This window comes from Bacillus rossius, chromosome 5, assembly GCF_032445375.1.
Source record: "Bacillus rossius redtenbacheri isolate Brsri chromosome 5, Brsri_v3, whole genome shotgun sequence".
NCBI classification, from domain to species: domain Eukaryota; kingdom Metazoa; phylum Arthropoda; class Insecta; order Phasmatodea; family Bacillidae; genus Bacillus; species Bacillus rossius.
In genome coordinates, this window is record NC_086333.1 from 60,440,316 (window position 1) to 60,458,579 (window position 18,264).

At 39.0% G+C, this 18,264-nt stretch overlaps 1 protein-coding gene across 2 annotated transcripts in view; it reads right to left on the bottom strand.

Moving 5' to 3' along the window:
• LOC134531870 (DENN domain-containing protein 5A) overlaps window positions 1-18,264 on the bottom strand; it is a 160,993-nt gene that overhangs the window by 109,560 nt on the left and 33,169 nt on the right. The gene's annotated exons all lie outside the window — the stretch shown is intronic.

Here is an 18,264-nt window from a genome sequence, read left to right on the forward strand (position 1 = left end):
TATATATTTGAAATGTCGCTAACCTTACCCAACGAACCTTTCGTTAATTTTTTATCAAAGAAAAAAAAATTGAGAATTTTTATATGTAACAGATCTAACCTAACCTAACTTTTATATTTAAAAAAAGTATGAACCCTTCGAGGTCAGTGAATTTTAGGTTTCTCCCACGGCGATTGGTCTGTGTGAACTAGGGTGGGCTGGTTTCTCAAGAAACTACGACTACGGGACGTGTCAACTTTCACACTGCCTACCTTCACGCACACGAACAACGCTGTGCCACATGTAGCATTACGACTTGTGCCACATGTAGCATTACGACTTGCGGCAAACAGAGCAGCTCTTAAAAATGGTGCATTTTTAAGAATGTAATTTGTTTACTTTAATTTCGTTTGTCCTTTGTGAGCTGGCAAAAGGCCAAAAGGCTTGACGACAATCGCTGAACAGCACCGTGGGGGATGTGGAAGAGCATGTGGAGTCACTGCACCACCATTAACCTAAAGTTTGCAACTTATACTTAATTAATTATGAAAAAAACCACGGGTTTTCACCTACACACAATTTGCGATCAAAATACAGACTGAGTCCTTAAATTAACACGATCGTATTAAAAATTACGATTGTGTCAATTTAAGGTAACTGATACTTCGCGAATTTCCCTGAAGTTTTTTCTCCCAGGTTTTGACAGATTTTCAATTCCCTGAGTTTTCCCCGTTTCACAGATTTTCCCTGTCTGTGGGTAACCTGGTTAGTGCTCGTTTGCACTTTTTTTTTTTTAATTCTCTTTTTCACAATTTATATAGTTTTCTAAGTACTGTTACAGTCGTTTATTTTTTTACGGTGCCTTTTTAATTTTCAATTAATTTTATATAATTTTAATTTAGGTTTTCTCTTTTTACTTTCTTTTTGTTTCCGGTGCAGTCCACAAGGTTCTAACTTACGATCTCCAAACTCGCTACTGCACGAACACGCTCGGTTTTCCCGAAGGCTGGTATCAAGCGTGTACGAGCTGGCGAGAATGCACAGTTTCAAAAAAGAATTTAAAAAAGTGAAGAACAAGGGAAAAAAGCTAATAAGGATCTCAGGCTTTCGCGGCCATTGTCTGAAGTTGCTTGGCTTGTGGATTTTAGCCGCGTCAAAGGCGATTTCACCGACGTTTCGATCGAACTTGCAGTCGCCGTTTTCAGGGTAGCAATTAAATACCCACCTCAGTAGCCAAGTACTACCCTGAAAATGTCAACTGCAAGGTCAACCAAACGTCGGTGAGATTTTCGCCTTTGACGCGACTAGAAACCCACAAGCTGAAAAGTAGGATACATTAAAGAGAGGCCACAAAATCATAAATACAGCAACATGAAACATTTACCCATATATTTACTATGATATGAAAAATAAAATTATGCTCACACAAAGGTACAATTATGAGGGTTATAAGCCTCAAATCTGATTTTTGAGTCATGCCATCTACGGATGGAAATTATACCGGAATAATAATACTTCCGTTTCGTTCCGAAGTATAGGCTATATGTTACCAATTATTTATTTTGTAAATATGCCAAAACGCACATTGTATTACTATGGATAAAGATTATACAGAGAATTGTAATAAAACCGAAATAACCAAAATTCAAGTTAATATTCTCTCTCTCCTCTCTCGTTCTCTCTCTATATATATGTATATGTAAGTGAATGCAACTAAAATCCAATCACCGAATTGAACTACAAGTCTGACACTGACACCTGGAATATTAGCATGTACTTACAAGTTTACCCACCCTAAAAGATTTTTGTTCTCATTTCTTACGTATTTTTGAAGATAACTGCTGTAGGTACGTTGAAAGTGAAATTATAGTATTTCACGAAATGCGCAAGCACTATGCAACGGAAATTTAAACAGAATGAAATGTAATGCGCATGCGCGTTTCGACCAGTTGTGTTCAACGCAATATCTACAAAGAAGCACACAACTGATTTTGAGATATAAGAAAAAAGTTCATGTGAAAAGCAATTTTGAAAAAAAGAAGTTAATATAAAAAATAAAAATTTTAATAATATCTATACAGCACAGTTTCTGCAATTTGGTTTCCTTCAGGTTTAGTTAAAATTTACTAGCAGAGAAAATATGGAGCGGATGATATTTACCCGTCTTTCTTTTGATGTTAGTTATATGATTTATTTGATCATGCCCAAGAAATATAACTTCTAATGCGCGTACCTATGTACACGCACACTATTTTTCTCTAGTTCCGTAGTCGTAAAAAGTAACTTCGACACACAAAATAAGCTTCTCGCTTATAGTGTACGTTGTAATTATGTGAGAAAATTATGTACATAAATGACTTTTCTCACCGAACTGTAGCTTGATGTAGGTACTTGTAGTTTTTGGCAATGGGTGGGTTCCTTCTCGTATAAAGCCCTCCCCCTCCAACCACCAAGACTTGACTACTCCACAGTTCCCAGAGTCGTATTTCAGAAGAGCGTATTCACGACCGCTCTACGCTTCATGTTCCTGACACGCGCAGCACCAGTTTCAATCTCCGGCGAGGAAATGGGCTGGATTTGATTCGACGATCAATTTTTTCTTCCTCCCCCGTGGAGGCGCCATCTCTTGCCCCATTATATATTTTTTTTCCCGGCAGCCGACGCGTTATGAGATGACGAAAACGTAATCCGCACTAACTCTTCCCGCCGCGGGGGTCTCTGATGCATATTTGAACAACAGGAGGGTAACACCCGCTCGCTGACGCCTACCTTCTCGAGAATCCAATTTTCTGCTCCGTTGGGCCGCCTTGCATTTGGTCGCGCAGGTGTTGTGGGCTTCCTCTTATCTCTGTGTAAAACCCCATTTGGGGTCTTTTATTTACCTACTGTTCTTTTAGAAACTGTCTCGTCGTTGTTAGCCCATGTGTCCGTCTGTGCTGTAATATTTTTATGACTAATTTCTTCTCCGGAATATTGTCCTGGCTTCTTTTATTTTACTTTTTGACAGCGGCTGATTTTGGCTTGTTTTCTGTGTATTTGCATATTCATTTTTGCTGTTAATGAGATTTATTATGACATACAATGAACCAGCAATGGCATATGTAAAAAAAAGATCTAAACACATTTCTACAGTTGCGGAATTTTGCAGACGCAAGACAATATACGTGTATTTAACCTTACCAATCTTCTCTCTCTCTCTCTCTTTCCTCCCCCTTTTATTCTCTCACTCTTCGCCCCCCCCCCCTTTTTTCTCTCTCTCTATGTAAATATATATGTAATATGTATATAATATCAGTACTCCAGAGGTAAAGGACACCGTGTCTATTTTTGTATTAAAAATATTTTTCACAATTAAATAATCAAATATAGTTTTTTGTTTAATTAATAATAAACTAATTCCTATTACTAATGAAGAAACCTGAAAATAAAGCTAGAAAAAAATTGAAAACTATCTCTCCTGAAAAAATTATAATTTTGTTACATGATGACCGACCTCCGAGGTACAAATGTAATTTAACGAAATAGTGAGGTAATACTTTTTAACAATACATAAAACTTACCACTGTTTAAGTTTTACGGAAGGTAATGATGATTCTTTATTTGAAATTGTTAGTAATTCGGAAATGTTTTGAACTGAAAAAGCGGGCCTACGCCAAGTTACATATTAATTTAACACCTAAATGTTTATCCGTTTATGTCCGGAATACAATCGAAACTAATATTTATAAATTAATAGTTACATCGACATGCGCAATTTCACAACAAAAAACAAGCCAAGGGGCCTGGTTACAGTGGAATTAAACTGAACCATATTCCTTTTTTTTATTTTTGTTGTTTTGGCTTGCGAAAAAATTTTTACACTTGTAGTTGGTAACGTGAACTGCGAAATTAAATACAGAGATACATTTTCCCTTTAGGAAAATGCGCCGTGATGAATTTGAAAGTAACAAAAAGTACTAAAGAAAATAATAATAGTATTTGGCACAATCTATTTAACACACCCTTTATTTTCCTTTATTAACTAAAGTTATCAAACGACAACTTAGTTTTTGATTGGCCGAAAACGTAACACGGTTTTAGATAGTCATAACAGAGTAAGAGTCAAACCTAAAGCGAACTCTGCCGAATACTAATACCAGTGTGTGTAAATGCTTATCACAATAGACGATTGTAGCTAGTGAGGTTGAATTACGTGAAGTTAAGCTGTTTTGTATAATACTGTATTGTGTTAGTGAAATGCGTACCTATATTGAATGTATTTGGGCATTTATGATTGTTACTTATACTGAACAAAACCCGCGTCAATGCAGTTCTTTCAATGGTCGACTATATACGTCATAGTATAGCACGTTTAGAAATATGTAACAGTATTTATAATTTACTGTACAGACTGAGTTTATTTAAAGTGAGATAGTTTTCTTATTGTCTCGACGCAGTAATCATATTTATTTTTTTCTTTCGACTTAGCGTATTTGTTTTGTTGCCATTCAAAACTATTTCTAATTCTGGCGTCGAGGACCAAACAGGGATAGTCACTACTGAAAAAACAAAGATCGACTACACAACATTCCGAACGACTTCAGGACAAATGTCGACATGCATGTCTGATGCAGATAAGCCAAAGTTTCAGAGGACCATCAAGTCTGAAGTTCATATACTTAGTACGAAGTCCAAAACAAGAACGGCTACTAAGTGAAGCATCAAAGATAGTGCTTAGTCCGTCAACAGTCTTCTCCTTGGGAAGAGAATCCTGAAAAATTATTTCTATTCAATATTCCGCACGAAGTCCAGCACACGAGCTATACGATGAAAATAAAATCACTTAAATGCTTAGCATAACTACGAAAAAGTAGCACGGATCAAGAAATGTCCGAAATATTATTCTTATTACGGTATAGAAAAAGGGTTTCCATGTTTTAAAGTACAAAAATCAGTACAGTCATTCTAAGTCATCGCGGAAAAAGTTTCCGAAAACTGGTGTGTGCCTTTCCGCCAAATATTCCTCGATAATTTTGAAAATTGTTGTTATCGAGGTTGAGCCGCGTCGCAGTGGTAGTGCGTACCGACGTTTCGCTCTGCAATGCATCAGGCATCTTTATGCAAAGAAAAAAAATTGTACTTTTACAAAAGATTCCTTTGGAAACAAGTTGCCAAAAAAAAGTTTGTAATACTAAAAGAAAGATGTAGTAAATTTGTACAAAACATGGGTATGGTTATTTTTCCATATTTGAAATAAGTTTTTCACGATAGTACTGATTATTTCTTACAAAAATTAGCGCTAAATTTTATAGTTTAATTGATGTTTCATTCAAGCATATTTTTTTAAACCATGAACAAGATAATCGAATATTCAATGATCGGACTTTACTTTGTTGTGCTGTGCTTATTATGTGCGCAGTTAATACTGGAAAGCTATTCAGGGAACGGTTTGAAAATAACTTTAACTATTGGAGGTACTGAAACAACACAAAGCATAATAAATGCCCGGGTAAGAATCCGAACCCAGAATTACTGCGAACACTATTTTGTAGTGATACAGTTTTTTTCATGTAAATGTACAAATTTACAAATCATATATATTATTTTTTAAAGTTTTTTTTTGTGGCAATACCATATCACCCTTAATAATTAACAATTATTCTTCATCGAAATTAATATTTCAAACACCATTTTAAAGCTGATGTTCCCGCTATTGACGAAAAATAGACAAATAGTTTAAAACCAATGTTTTCGTTTAAAAAAAATTATTGAAAAAACCTTTTATAAAATTCATATTTTTATCAGGAATGTCATCTGTTGATGGCATACCTAATGAAAATATATTCAACTAACATGTAGAAGGCGCCATCTATTAACAATCTGTTTAACTAACATGACAGCTGTTAGTTAGATCGCTTATTATATTACTATACGGTGTTTGATCACGATACTGTGCGAAATATTCGCACGGGTCAGCTAGTCTCAGTAATTTTACATGAATATTTTTGTTTCATTTACAACAGCAACAAAAAATAAAAACATTGTGGTTGAGAATCAATTGAGAGCTGGGAGGTGTCAAGACTTTTACAGATTCTTCCCAGGGGCCATCTCCAGGTAGTCAACTGCGGGAGGCTGAGGTGGGTTCTCCGAACACCGGACAAAATCATACACATCACGTACCAAATGACTAGAGACCCGGAAATTTCGCGGATTCTTCTGGCCTCAGGATAGAATTCAAAGTTATAGGTGTGCTCGACCCATGTTTACTTTCCCATTGGTTGATTTCTTAGCGATAACATTTTTATCCTTGTTATTTGGCACTACCTGATTCGCTTACTTCTCTCCTAGCTGGGCATCGTTGGCTCACGGTCGTAGACGGGCGTGTCCAAACAACTGCGTGCCAATCACGAACACAGGGCGAGAGTGTGAAGGTTTGCATTCTAGCTTGCGACTAAATGAATCCGCGAAATTTCCGGGTCTCTACAAATGACACATGCGCCTACAAGTTAATGAGTACCTACACCACGCCTTTCGCGAGAGTGGTCAGATCACTTGCCCTGGTTCATTGACCGGCGGGGTATAACCAGACATTTTTTGCAAGTGAGAATGGAGGCTGACGTTGCCGTGAGCTGGTGCGTTTTCTCAGGGTGCTTCCGTTACCACCCTCCCCACATCATCCCGTCGATACTCCATTTTTACACCATATCTCTGAAGCTGTAATTTGAATAAGTGAACTTAGTAACTGAAAACACGTTTTTTCTGATTCAGTAAATCAGCGGGTTTCACAACAATCCTGCGCTTTTAGAGAGTAACACATCGGAGAATAAGAGAAAACAACAACTGTTATCAGTGAGATTTAGTAATTGAAATAAACTGGAAAAATCTGTTGATTCAAGTGAAGCAGTCTCAACAGATCTGCAGTAAAATTCCACATATTTGGAGCAAATTCAACTAATTCAGATTTAAGTGTGTATCTCATCACCCCTCGCCGTCCCCATGACATTATTAATTAATTAATTATGTGTCGCATGCCTGAAGACATCCAGACAGCGATCGAACAATACGTGAGACATCGTTACTCAACTGAGAACAAAAAAAAAGAGAGTAACTTCTTGAAAAGTTAAAGCTTGCTATCGAGTGACGTGAACTTTTACACATAGGCCTATACTTAAAAACTAAACCCCTTACTTAAATACTATATTACAATAACAATATACGGTGTACTTTTGGCACTGTGAAATGCTTAACATCATAAAATAAATATACAACAGTCTCCGAAGATCGCCATTCTCTTCGATTAAAAACTGTTGAAGTCGCTCTTAGTACTTGCGCCAAAGCCCTGTGCTTTTAAAGTTTATCAAAACAGCTGAACTTGTGGAAACTCCTACAAGAAGTTAAGCTTTATGTCTCTTTTTTAAATCAATTTGTAACTTCCTATGGCTACTTCACATTTAAAAGGAGTAAAATGTTTACTTCGTGTATTTTTTAACTCAGCAGTACGAAAGTTTTTACTTTGAAAAGGGGAAAACGTCTTGCAGTTCCCTGAAGCAACGAACTTTAGTGTTTGGTTCCATTAAAGCAAAAGCTTAATAAAAAAAGTTTTCCTTCGAAAGCTGTCTCTGAACTAACTTTGCCAGTGCGGAAGTTGATAACAGTGTATACAGATAGAAAATTGGTCAGCTAACTGTGAGGGGGAAAACGACAAAGGTCTCACAATGGTCTTCGTGGCGGTGTCTTCAAAGACGTATCCAACGCCTAAGTAAACCAGGAATTTGTGTGAGCTTTTTTAATGCTTTAGTATGTACGAATCCTGTAAATTAAGTAACGAAACAATTTTTTTTCAATTTTTTTAAATTCTAATAGAATTATACTTTAATATAGTCTCCCTCAAAATAACTCCCTTGAGAGGCCACACAGCATACGGGCACGGCGTCCAGATATGACGTGGCGGTTAACCCCACATGCATAATTCTTGAACCCCCCTCCCTCCTTTCCCATAAATTTCCGCGGGCCCCACTTGCGTATCCTACAGATTTGCGCCCCTGAAGCACCCAACTACTAATTTTAAATTCATTATTGTTATTAAGTTCATTTACATTCATTTTCGTAAAGACTATATCCTAAAATATTCGTATTGACTACCTATATCATAAAATTAGTGATAGAAAATCTATTACTAATCATATTGTTATTACTGATAGAAAATTTAAGACAAATGTTACTAAGCACCCCATGCTTTTAGTTGTATAAAGTTGTGGTGATGCATTTTTTGGCAGTTGGACAAAAACTTAGATTTAAATAGATTAAAATTTTTAGTTCAACAAAAAAGCGGTATTTTTAGTTATTTTAATTTCAAGTTTATTTTACTTTGTCTTAAGGGGGCCACCGAGTCATGCCGGGTGTATTGGTGTGAGACGGAAGAATAAGGATAAGGCTCGCTGGTGCTTCTAGCGCGGTATCGCCTCTAAGCGCAAGGCAATGAACTGGCGCGCAGTATTCTCGTCGTGCACAAGACAGTTATGAGATATGAGCGGTAAACATAACTTTATATGATGAAGAAATGAAGATCAAGGTATAATGCAGATCGCTTGAGTGCTTTCAAGAATTCATACCGGGAGTTTCGTGTCTAAAAATTAACCTGAAATCATACGTTTTAGCCATTTTAACTTTTATAAAATAACAGTTTAAAAACAAATACGGAAATAGAACCCCTCATCCAGCCTCAAAGTATTTTAAACGCTGTTCGTGAACAGACATCACTCCGATGTCTTTGAGCAGTTTTCAAATCGCGTGATTTCTTCTGAAGCTCTGCTCACCGTGTGTGCCAGGGTAGGCGGGGGCCTTAAAGGCATGGTGACACACAATGACACAGAACAGGAATATCGGGGAATGATACGGCCATGACAATGTAGGAAAAATTCCAGCATTTTCCTATTGGAATGCGAACCCAGGGCCTTCCCACTGCGCCACAAAATATGTGGAAGATTGTATACTGACAAAATAGATTGTGTAAAAAAAAAAAAATCAAAACGGAAATGAACACGTGACGGAATTCTATGCTGTCGAATCATGAAACATTTGAAATCAACTGATATAGGCTTGTTTTCCAAGTGTTTGTATCGTCACCTTTGCTGTCCTTTCCTGAAGGTTTTTTTACCCCATGACAACCAGCGTAAACCAACAGTGGCGTACTTCCAAGAAGATATGTAGAAAGAGGTAGTGTTCGCAAAAAAAAAAAAAAAAAAAATGTTTGACTGCAATAACATATGCGCTTGCTAGCGGTTTCTGCTTTGTGATTGGCGGCCGTCTGCAAGCCATTCAGGACGCGTTTCCTATCGCACTGAATTGCTGTGATTCATGTGCTGACAGTAGACACGTGAAAGAAATACAGACAATCACGAAATACAGTCGATATTTCAGCGTTTTAACAAATATTACATCTCGAAACCTTTTCGAGAAAAATCTATGCCACTAAATTGATTTGTTGAATCAAAAATCATATATTTGAAGTGTCTCGTTCACAATATATATTTTTTAATAAAAATCTGCACCTAGATAAAAAAAAAGTGAGCGTGATGTGTAACATCTAACCTCGGTAACGAGCAAATTCATGTGTTTTCGTGTTGCAAATACCGTTAACTCGGACACGAAATCTAACGTAATTATTTAAAATAATGCAGAGCGTGATAAATATACGCAAATAGTGTTTTAAACAAGATTTCTGGACGCGAATCACACGTAGTTTCCTCACGTCGATTATCTAAACATTCGATTTTAACAGCGAAATGATACACTATATAATAAAATGGCTCCCCCTTGAATAACCCTAAACCCCGGCTTTGGACCTGATTTTCGACAATTAAAGAGTTAATACTATAAAGATTCCTTTAGGCTTTGAGAACTTTGATTCGCGCCATCCGCCACAGATGGCAGCTCTTCCGTTCCTTGACTTCCGTAGCGTTCACGAAATATCTGCCACCAAATGTCGCATACGGAGAGCTAGTGGTAGATCCTGGATTTTGGTTTGGGAATGGTAAAAGTGATGAAAATGGTACTGTAGGTAGTGTAGTACTAAGAAAGTAAGGTTTCATCTAAGACTTGTCGCCGACGCGCGAGAGCCAAGACAGTGTTGGTCGGACTGGACCGAGGCAGGAGGGCACAGGCCGCGCACTTGACCGATATTCCCGGCGATCGAGCTGCCAGCTCGCCGCGGGAGGGCGAATGGGGTCGGGGTCGCGCGGCGCCCACAGGGAACAGTCCCGATGGAGGGGCGCACGCCATTCTTCCCCTCCCTTATTCAGACATATTCCATGCTGTAACCTGTTTGTTCGATCATCACCGAAATCTACTACACGGATTCTGATGAAACCTTTTGTGTTTCAAATCTTACATCTGACTTAAAAACTGGTGTATGTATATATATATATATATATATATATATATATATATTATTTCCCTACGGTGACGAGAGCAGGATATATCACAATAAAACAATTTTTTGACGTGAATACGTATTTATTGCTTCCATCGCGGGAGGCAATTAAAAAAAAAACTAATGATAACAAAATCGGGGGATACAGTTCGATGTTGCAGCTACATATCTATCATCTCCACCCAAAATTGAATTACACCACTGGATAGCTTAAGGATCATAGAATTCGTTACGTTCAGTGAGGACTGTGACGCATCGCGCGCGGTGGAAGTTGAAGAGCCGCCATTTTGAGGTCATTCTGCTGCGTTTCGAGATTTCCATTTATAGTATAACTTTTGACTCGGAGAAGCTACGCCGTTCGAGTTTCAATCGTCAGCTCTCGTCAAAATCTATCGATTGCATATATAAAACATTAGTGTAAAATAGTTACAGTGAATATACCTGATGTTAAAATAAAAAATAGAGTATTTTATATTTTGTATAGAAAATATTACCTGTTATACGTACACGTATTCACGTACAACACACGGCCGTGTCCATAACACAGCCACACCTCATTTTTTTTTTTTTTTTACACTTCTCGACGAGACAAGTCCGCTAATAACAGTTTAGTAATAAATTAAGTCCATAGATGGCGTTGCCTAGAATTTGAAACGCGCTACCGCTTGGTGCGTCCGTCCCGTCTTTGTTCGAGCATCAACGCACTGGTACAGTTTTTTTTATTAAACATTTTGTGTTTAAATGCTTATGATTAGACTTAAAAACTAACGCATATTTTATCTCTCTAGAACACGAGAGCCGTTTGAAAGAAATGAAATATTAGGAGGAAAGTTAAAACAAACATGGCGTCAGAGATATGTAATATTTAGATGGTTCTAAAAATTACGAACGAGGCGCTATTTCTTTTAACACGCTTCGCTTGTAACTATGTAATCAATTCTTGACAGTCGATTTTAAACTACTTCCAACTGTCGCATCGGTTTGAAACTTTGCAAGTATATGAAGAGGTAGGGTCATAGGGGCAAAAAACTATTACTTTCTAGCTATGGGCAAAAATCACTACCTTTTAGCTCTGCGCAATAAACATGATTTTTGTGCATCTATAAGGCCGGGGTATGGTGGAGTCAATTACCCCCAAAATTTTAGGGACTCTGAAAATTGAATTTTTGGTGCACTTAGAGGAGTATTACGAAGTCGGACGATGGTGGGATGGATTCTAGCCCTTTTAAACGAAATCCGCATTTAATAAAATTTAATATAAAAAAATAGGTCAATTATCAAGTCTAACATGTGCTTTAGTTCGCCGGACTACACCAAAAGGTTTTCGGCGTCACCATGAATCGAAACTCGAGCGTCTGGACAGCAGGAAAATACGTTACTACCAAACCACTGCACCGTTGGCCAAAGTGAAAATTAACTAGTATATATAATGTGCTTAAATTTTCAAAGGCTTTTTTTCTTGATTTGACTGGCCAGTGCGCTTTATTATTTTAAGGTATGAACACTGTATACTAAATGTATAAAACTAATACGAGTTTCATCCATAAGTGAGTTTTCCCATGTCGTGCTATCCCCTTGTTAGTGTAACATATGGGTGTAGAATGTTGTGCAAGTGATGATGTATACGAAGACTTGCGCGACTTTTTACACCCGTGATATTACACTTAGTGAATATATGTTGAAGATATGTGTGACAGAACAACAAATGCACAGAAGGTATCGAGTTAAAGTTTTAGAAATAGCGCTTATATTAAATTAATGACGAAAAAACGAAGGGAAAAAAATGAGGTGTATGACCGAGCCTCACGAGGGTATTATTTTAAAATATTTCGGACTTAACATTTAACTGGGAGGTATTACATTTCATAACACTTCAACCCCCCGAGCCCTTTTTCCACTTGGAATTAAAAGTTGGGTCCGCCGCAGACACCGTTCGCCCTCCGACACATTCCATCCTCGGGTCACATCTCGTCCTCAGAAGTCAACTTCACTTCCCGCTCTGTATTCCAAGGCCGGCTCGTCCAGATGGAATGAATGAATGAATTAAGGTTTCACGTCTCGATGCCATCGAGGGCATTGCAGACGCGGATGAGGGCGCATCGACCTCGGTCTCACACAGGAGTTAGTTATTTCATTTTTTTCTCGTCGTTGCTACTATTTGAGCGCTTTTTTTCTTGCAAATTTATAACGATAGCTCTCTTATATTTTGTGGTTCATCTGAAACAAATTTTCTCACCTGATATTTACTAAAAATTATCTAACAGCCATGAAAAATCAAACAAATTTTCACAACTACGTTCACTTGCGTAAGCTTTTACAGCTCGAAAACAATGTTTAGTGAAAACATTAGAGACCCAACAACGAATGAAATAAAGCTATAGTGATATTTTCGCAAGAAAATCCCTTGATTAATAGTAGCGGCAAGACCTACTACGCGAGTGACGCCGATTAGATGGGGCAGCGAAAAAACCCTCGCCGCTCACGGCCAGACGTGGCCAGCTAGCGATCCGCCCGAGACCCTCCGACGATTCGGCGGGCAGCTTCCGGGAAACCAAACATTTTGGGTTTTCCGGGGGAAGTATGGTTGCAAAGCTGGAACTTGAAAGGTATTGACGGAAGGGCGCCACCAGGAGTGGAGCCTGCGGCTAAATTTCCTCGACATTCCGCAGGGAATCGAACCCGATTTGTTTCTGACGAAAGGGTAATCTCTCCGCTGACTTTTTATTTACCTGTCAGTAACAACCCTTGCAGGCCGGCATTTGCTCCCGTGAGACCGCGTATGGTGAGGGAAACGGTTACGCCGTTTCATCGCGGTCCGGAGGCGTCGGGGAAGAGCTACGTAGAGAGGCTGAGGCAACCCGTCCCAGCAACCAATAGCTTCCCTGCTGGCTAGGATCCTCCAGCAGTTCGTGGCAGTTCGACAGTTTCTTTAACTTCGACAGATTTATGTGTTTCAAAATCAAAACCCAATCCTTACCTCTCGCCGCTGAAAGCTGGCGTGCATCCCAATAAGCTACGGAGGTAGGCTCTCAAAACACGTGGAGATGGAACACAAGGCTGAGTGCTGCTTTAGGCTTTACTATGGCACGAAAAGAGGATCAACGCAACTACCCATTTAATTACTTTTTAAGGAATCGTAGAGACCGCACTAAAGCATTTACAAATACAGAAACAAAATTTCACATGTTCAACCAAAACGACATTTTCAAAACTAAATTCGAAGAGAACGACCCGAAAATCCTTAAAAAAAAGTTTCATTAATAAAAAAACTTGCTCAACATTTCAAAATAGTGTTTTTATTATGTAAAACATTAAAAAATATGTTACATTTCTAAACAAATAGCACTCTTGTCATTTTATTTCTAAATGGAACAGTAATATTCATTTAAAATTACAGATATTTGAAATTTGTGCATTTACATAAAAACAAATGTACCACTAAAAAATAGCGTTTGCAGTAAAACTGGGTTCGGATTCTTGCCCGGGCATTTATGCTTTGTATTGTCACAGTACCTGCATTAGTTAAAGTTGTTAGTGAAACCTTACCCGAAAAGCTTTCGAGTATTAACTGCACACATTATTAAGCATAATAAAACAAAATTAAGTCTAACTACTGAATATTCGATTAACTTTTCATTGGTTCAAAAAATGTTTTAATGAAACACCTATTAAAATATAAAATATCCCCCAATGTTCGTATTAAATACTCAGTATTACCTCGAAAAACGTATTTCATACACGCAAAAATAATCATAGCTAAGTTTGTACAAAGTTATAATATCTTTATTGTAGTATTACAAACTATTTATTGACATTTGGTATCCATAGTATTCTTTTGTAAAAGTACATAAAATGATTTTTATGTGTAAATGCATTTTTTTTTGTTTCGTTTCTAGCGCGTACGTATATTAATGAGTACATGCAGCCATTTTTCGCGAAAAAAATATGAAAGCCTATTAGATAGAAAAAAGGTATACCCACACCAGGGGTTTCTTCTTTGTTAATGGCGGCCGTTTGAAAGAGAATTCGTTACCTTATCTGAACTCAGGACGCGTTTTCTTCCGCACTGAATTACTGTGACTGATGTTGTAATAATCGGCATGTACCTACCTGAAAGAAGCTCACCCAATCACGAAACACACACGATGCTACAGTGTTTTACCTTTCAGCTAATCTTGGAATCTTTCCGCGAAATATGCATGCTCCTATTAATGAATATAAACGGCTTAAGCTGTTATTTTCACCAAAATTTTAAAACGCACTAACATAAAGTACAGTCGAGTAGCACTTTCGTGCTTATCTCTTGAACAAGCATTTGAGAAGCTTGATTTTAATGACTGTTACGAAAAATAATGTCACTTTGGTTCTTTACCAATGCTTAGAGACCAAAAAATTCCGCGGATTATTTTGATCGCAACGTAGACTGCAAACATTTATTCCTATTAGTTTATTTGATCATCGGATCACAATTCTCTCCACACTCCCCTTTACGACTGTAGGCCAGTCAACTACCAGCCAGCAGTAGAGTGACCAAATCTGGCAAATTAATTTTTTTCTCATGTTCCAAATACACTCAGACACAAAATTTAACGTAAAATTCTTTAAAATAATACCAAGCGTAATAAATATACGCCAACTGTGTTTTCAACTACATTTCTGGACGCGAAACACACGTAGTTTCATCACCCGTCGCTATAATTCGCTGCCGGAGCAGCTACGTCGACTATTGAATCATTTGATTAGCAGAGCGAAAGGATAAACTATATAATGAAACGGCTCCGATAAATTAAAAAAAAAAATCTTGAAAAAACAGTAAACCCCGGTTTAGGACCTGATTTTCGACCAGGAATTCTATTAATATACTGCCCATCTTGTTAAAATTCACTAAACAGTTAATTGTGAACTTCGGTTCACCCCATCCGCCTCAGATAGCAGTACCGTGGTTGTTACACATTTACGTCCCATGCGACTTCAGGTCGATTCACGAGATTACTCCTACCGAATGCCGCATACCGAGAGCTAAGAGGCTACCGCGGAAGAGACTGGAAAGAAAAGCACGCGTGGTCAGCTGGCGGCGGGCCAGACTTCCGCTTCCGCGAGAACGAGCCTATTGCCTCGCCTCGCTCCACGCCCCCTGGCCATCACTCCACTCGCAGTTCGTCACTGGCGGTCTTCCAGCTCGCGACGAAACCATCCACCTCTCTTCCCGTGCGCCCCGCACCCACCTCTGGCAGCCAGGCCCGGCGAGACGGGCACTTCAGTGGGCCTGCGATAACTTTGTCCAGCTAAGTCCGAGTCTGCGCTACGACACTGTGGCAAAGCTTGTTTTTTTTTTTCAGCGGGTAAGCTGCACGACATAGATGCTGCACACATTTTAAGCGATGGAGCTGAAAGTCAATACTTTACATAGAACATTTATTGTGTCGAAGGTCGAAACTCCCACTTGTAAATTTTGCGAATTAATTAAAAATAGATCACATTTAACATGGCGTATCTTGCAAGTACCACGAATGGTAGATTATTCAATTAAATAGATGCAATTTGTGTTGTAGACAGACAGAAAATAAAAGTTTATTCAGCTAGAATTGTTTTAAAAAAATTGTTCTTTCTTCAACATGTTTTATTTGAAGGGCTTAAGGCAAGCACTATATAAGTTAAAAAATAATATCATTGAAATAATGTACACATACAAATAGAAAGGTAATACAATATTTTCAACGTTACATTCAATGTTTCAGGGATTTTATTCTAGGTTATTCCATCAGCAGTCAAACGTATGCTTATTACATTGAGTTCCTCTCGGGCCGCAACCTATCCCAGCGAAATTTCCGCGAGCCGCCCTTGCGAATCCTACAGATTTGCGCACCTGGTTCCTTACAACAGTTCACGCGTGGTTCTTTTCACTGTGTTCCCGATCTTTATGGTTCCGCGTCTTTATTACCCAACGCTGACAGACCAAGAGCCGCTTCCAGAGACCGAATGAGAAAGTAAGATTAGCTGAGTCGGACGCTCGAATAATCCACGTTCGTGCATCCCCCCCCCCCCACCCCCCCGGTTGTTATAATAGTTAAAGGTAGGTTAGGTTACTAGGACTCTAAGAGTGTTACAGAAATAAAATTCTCGAAAAATTCCATCTTCATTCATTCTTTTCACGATAGTCATGTAATAGTAACTGAAATATTCGTTGAAATATTCGTCAAGTTATGCCAGCGAAAAATAAAATACATTAAAATCGTAAAAAAAAAGTATGAATGCTTGCAATTTGGTAATCTTTGTTTCGGTCGCGAAGCTGCAAGGCGAGCGGTGAACTTCGGATACGCTTGGCTAGGGGTACGCCGGGGTGGATTTGGGGGGAGGGGGGGGAAGGGGATATATTCCCCTCCCCGATATCCAAAAAATATTTCCTTCCCACCAACAAAAGAAAATAATTTGAAAGCAAACGCGGGCAATGTGGTGGTTCTATTCATCCCACCCAATCAAATTCTGCGTACGCTTCTGAAATTTATAGGAAGCCAACACACACAAGACGGTATCTACAGGTAAATTCTCATCACCTACAATCTCACAAGAGCTCAGTTGTTTCCACTCGGTCGAGACGGTTGGATATATTTGTGAATGAAACAGCCTTGGGGATGATATGAAACACCTAACAACTGCTCTTTAAACAAGTGGTTGCCCAAAAACCAGAATTAAACAAATCCATGAAGCCTCTCCAAAAACACCGAACCTCTTCCCAGCAAAGCCTTGGTGCCCTTTGTTAAAGAAATTTTGGAACAAGTGGCCAGATTTCTCAGGAACACAAATACAATCATCAAACTCACACGTAAACTTATAAGGGCTCCCTGACCACAGCAAAGGACAAGACTCGATCTAAACATTTTTGCCAGAGTTTACAGAATCCCATGTTCATGTGGCAAACATACATGGAAACCTACGATCAGCCATGGTGAGTCACTTCGTGAAAACCAGTCACATAATTTATTTTAAACAGTTTAAACACCACAGCCATTAATGTAATTAGAATGTTGTGCCAAACTCCACTTCAGCGAGTCTTGGGCTGCCCGTACCGAGCATACATCGCAGCGACCGCGACGGCCTCCCGCGCGGCGGGTCCGCCGAAAGAGAGGAGGTTCGTCATAGCTTTCTCTCGCTCACCTTCGGCTGTTTCCGGGAGGCGGGGCGGTGCCACGGACCCGCCGGAGCGGAACACGCTCCCTGCTCCTGTCTTCCGGGCGAAATGCTTCGGGGGCTCCGGGGATCGTACATCGCGACTACGACGCGTGTCGAAACACACTCCCAACTCCCGGTTACCAGACATTATCGACCAGATATCGCACTGGTTCCTTGGCTTGGAAGTTCTCTTGGCTTCAAGCCCCCCCCCCCCCCCTTACCCAGGCACACACGGTGTGCAGAAGTTCACAAAAAAACCTTGCGATTTAAAAATTGGCCAAAATGTACCGAGCGTTTACTAAAAGCATTAAAGGGTACACTTAAGGCAGATGAATAGTTCTGTGTCCGTATTTCGTTTTCAACCTGAGTTTTTATAAGAGTGAAAATGGCTAAAGATGTGTTTTTCAAATAATTTTTAGACATGAAACTCCCGGTAAAGGTTCTTGAAAGCGAGCACTCAAGGGACTGTATTACACCTTTATCTTCATTTCTCCACCATACAGGTACATCTCGTAAATATCATAGCTGCCCTGTGCACAACGAGAAGATTCGACGCCAGTTCAGAGCATTGCGCAGAGAGACAATACCGCTCTAGAAATACCAGCGAGCGTCGCGTATACAACCCCGCCACTAACAAACCCCCTGACTATGTGGATCTCTTAAATAATCTCGCCTGAGAGGTGTGCGTTTCCTGATTGGCTGCA